Source organism: Brassica oleracea, unplaced genomic scaffold, assembly GCF_000695525.1.
Source record: "Brassica oleracea var. oleracea cultivar TO1000 unplaced genomic scaffold, BOL UnpScaffold00758, whole genome shotgun sequence".
Taxonomy (NCBI): Eukaryota; Viridiplantae; Streptophyta; class Magnoliopsida; order Brassicales; family Brassicaceae; genus Brassica; species Brassica oleracea.
In genome coordinates this window covers 17,686-21,668 of record NW_013617448.1, presented here as the reverse complement: position 1 = coordinate 21,668, position 3,983 = coordinate 17,686, and the positions used below count along the sequence as shown (strand labels likewise).

Sequence of the window (3,983 nt, the reverse complement as noted above, 5' to 3'; positions counted from 1 at the left end):
AATCTAAGAGAGTTTTAGGTTAAGCATTAAGAGAGAAAAAGCTAGAACAAGAGGTTTGTTCTTGTCGGCTACAGAGATCAAGTAACAAGTGTTTAGCTTGGGTCTCTGTGATTTAGAGATTAGAAACTGGTCTGTCGCTAGTCGTGTGTGACTGAGCATAAATCAGATTAAACAGATCTAGAGGATTGTTTAAAAGGTTTCTAATTTACAAGAAAGTGTTCTTAAAATCTCTTGTGTGTGAGTTATAATTTGGGTGTCTCTGAACTTTCACTCACTGCTCTGTTACATATGGCGTGCTTACACATAAAACAACATCAACAAAAGCTTGGTAATCATGTAAGCTTACATCACAGAGCTTGAGACCACAAGCTATCAATTGATTCTACTAGACAGCGACGCTCTCTAAAGCTATATCAATCAAGCCACAACCTTATCTTAAACTCAAGAACAAGCCACGACATTATCCAACTATGCAAAATGCCATATGTCTCAGAAAAAAAAAACAAGGAGTAATAAATATTAAAGCTTTCTGATAGCAAACAGATATGGCAAAGCACAAGTTCTTGCACAAATATCCAAAATAAGCATAAGAACCGAAAATGATAATCTAAAAGTCTCACAACTCCATCATACTCATCACCCCCAAGAAAAAAAAAAAACTTGCAACGACCGAAACAAAAACAAACAAGCTCTTAACGGTAACTCTTCTAGAAACGAGAACTAGCACCACGACCACCAAACTTCTTAGGCTCGCACCTCCTCGGATCCGCCACAAACAGTGTCCTGTCATAACGAATAAGGATATCCTTCACCTCCTTCTTCGACTGCTCATCAACGTAATTCTGGTAGAAAGCAACGAGGGCCTTGGCGATACTCTGACGGATGGCGTATACCTGGGATGTGTGTCCACACACCTGCGAAACGGTGTTTTCCGAGGAGGAGGACTGGCTCGAAGATCTTGAATCGGAGATGAAATAATTTGAACACTTTTCAGTTGATACCATATACGGGGTTTGTGTTTGTGAATGTTAATGTCCGTCAACGTCCGCTGTAACTATGTTTCGAGCTGAAGCAACGGAACGTGTGAGTTTGAGGTAATCGAGATATATCATAGATGGCTGTTGTCAACATCCATGGGATTTTTTTCACTCAAGTATTGCATTTTTCGTATCAGTAGGCCTTTTCGGAGTGGCCCCCAATATGTGTAGGAGAGAGTTAGGACTTCTAGCCAAAGTTGACATCAAATCCAGCGCTTGCAAGCAACTGCTTTACTTAATCACCACTGAATGAACACGCAATGTGAAGGTATATGGGACTTATCATTCTCATGTAAACCATCGTAACCAACTCGTAATATTCCTTATATCCTCACTAAGACTGGTTCTGAGTCAAGGCAATGCTGATTCTTGCTCTTCTTTGTTCATCCTGTTGACACTAAAGACAAGATGACTGAGGTTTGGAGAATCAAAGAGAAGACTGGATCAGAAACAGAACATGTTTCTGAGACAGAGAAACAAAGAGATTCAGTCACTCAAACAGTGGGCCTTGAGTTGGAGAAGATGCCAAAAGCTGAGACAAGCTTTACCAAGAATGAGATGGGGCCACAAGACATAAGTGCAAAGCCCATACAGATGAATAAACAAGCAACGGTCATATTAAATCTTCAAGACAAAAGAGAAGTAAAAGACAAAGGAAGTGGTCCTGAGTTGTACGGATTGCGAGAGCCAATAATGTTGAAGAACCAGCTACTAGAATCCAATGCAGAGACAAAGACCTAATTGACAGCAAGGCATTCATCTAGGGCTTTCACACTTATGTATAAATATCTCTCTTACAACAATGTTAAAATGAGAGAATTATAAAGAGTTTATTTCTGGAGAATGAAAAACATGAAGAACATGAGAGAAAGGAAAAATATGAGAGAGATGTAGATTTCAAAATGTAAGAGAGAGAAGGAGAGAATAGTTTCCTTGATTTTAATTGTAGATCTGGATACAACTATTTAAAGGCAAGTTGCCTCAGTACACAATACAATAAAATATTTATTGTTTTAAAATATCTTCAATGGTCTTCTTCTCTCTTTTTCTTCTGTCCAATAAATACTCGAGCTTATAAAACCTTATAAAGCCTTATAAAACCTTATAAGTCTATAGCTTAATTCTCAAGTCTGACAGCTTACTTCTGCTTTATGTCAACACTCCCCCTCAAGCTTGACCATATGGAACAAGTCAAGCTTGGAAGCCATGAAGTATTCCCTCATTAAAACCTCAACTAGGTAAAACCGTTTGGGAGAAAACCCAAGTCAAGGAAAAAGAGTAGAACACTTCATGAAAGAGATATCAATGACATGAGAGGTCTATGAGTCCCAATTTTGGATGAATGAACTCACAAACTTTAGTGATTGCTGCCTTGGTGAAGATATCAGCTAACTGATCTTCACTTCTAGTATAGCAGGGTAAAATAATCTTCTGCTCCACAGCTTGTCTCACCTTGTGACAGTCAACTTCAATGTGTTTAGTCCTTTCATGGAATACTGAGTTTGAGGCTATGTGGATAGCTGTCTGGTTATCACAATGCATTATGATTGGTGTTGTTGCTTTTATGCCCAAGTCTCTTAGCAGTTTCCTGATCCAAATAAGTTCACTGGTTAGCTTCCTCATTGCCCTATACTCTGCCTCTGCACTTGAACATGATACCACCTTTTGCTTCTTGCTCTTCCATGTGACTAGGTTGCCCCCAATGAAAGTACAATAGCCTGTTGTTGACCTCCTGTCTACTCTATCACCAGCCCAATCAGCATCACAATATCCCACTATCTCTGTACTCTTATTGCAACCCATCCAAACACCTTGACCAGGAGCCTCTCTTAGATATCTCATGATCCTTTCCACCATATTCCAATGATGAACCTTTGGTGCTTGCATATGTTGACTGGCTTGATTCACAGCAAAACAGATGTCTGGTCTTGTATGGTGAGATAGATTAGCTTCCCAACCATCCTTCTATAGAGCTTGAAGTCGCCAAATGGAGTATCCTCAAACTCCCTCTCACGTAAGACCTTGTAGCCTTCTTCAAGTGGTGTCTTAGCTACTCTTGCTCCAAGTTCACCTGCCTCTTTTAAAAGGTCAAATGTGTACTTTCTTTGAGATAAGAAAAGCCCATGTTTAGCTATCCCTAGAAAGTACTTTAGTTCACCCAAATCTTTAATATCAAAGGTAGACTTAAGAAAAACTTTAGTAGAGATGATACCTTCCTTGTCACTTCCTGTGATGATGATATCATCTATATAGATCAGAATCACCACAATTCCTTGCTTACTTGTGAGGGTAAAGAGTGTGTGATCAGCTTCTGACTTTACAAACCCTTTTCCATTGAGGGTTGTACCCATCTTGTGATACCAGGCTCTTGGAGACTGTTTTAATCCATAGATTGCTTTCTTCAACCTTAAAACATTTCCTGGCTTGACCATCATGTAGACTTCATCCTCCAATTCTCCTTGAAGAAAGACATTCTTCACATCCATCTGCCATAAATCCCACTCAAGATTGACAGCAAGAGATAAGAGAATCCTTATAGTGTGAAGCTTGGCCACTGGTGCAAAAGTGTCTAGATAATCTTCACCATATACTTGAGTATATCCCCTTGCAACGAGTCTTGTCTTCTTTCTTTCTGGTTTTCCATTGGCTCCATACTTGATAGTGTAGAGAAGCCGGCTTGTTACTGCCTTCTTTTCTTTTGGAAGTTCAGTCTCAAACCATGTATCATTCTTGATCATGGCTCCCATATCATCTCCAACAGATTCTCTCCACTCATTGTGTTGCATAGCTTCTTCATATGTTCTTGGAATGTATTCCTGATCCAATTCACTGATGAAGACTTGATGATCTTCTGGATATTGAGCAAGAGAGCATACTGCACTTATTGGGTGAGCTACATCTTCAGCATTGAAGTAAACTTTTGTATTGATCCATTGTGATGGTTTC

The 3,983-nt window shown here is 39.4% G+C and overlaps 1 long non-coding RNA gene across 1 annotated transcript; it reads left to right on the top strand.

Moving 5' to 3' along the window:
* Positions 1-561: 561 nt before the first annotated feature.
* On the top strand, positions 562-2,016 carry LOC106320003. The gene is made up of 3 exons (XR_001265665.1): positions 562-1,094; positions 1,175-1,305; positions 1,441-2,016. It is a non-coding gene; the product is annotated as an uncharacterized LOC106320003 (long non-coding RNA).
* Positions 2,017-3,983: the final 1,967 nt, after the last annotated feature.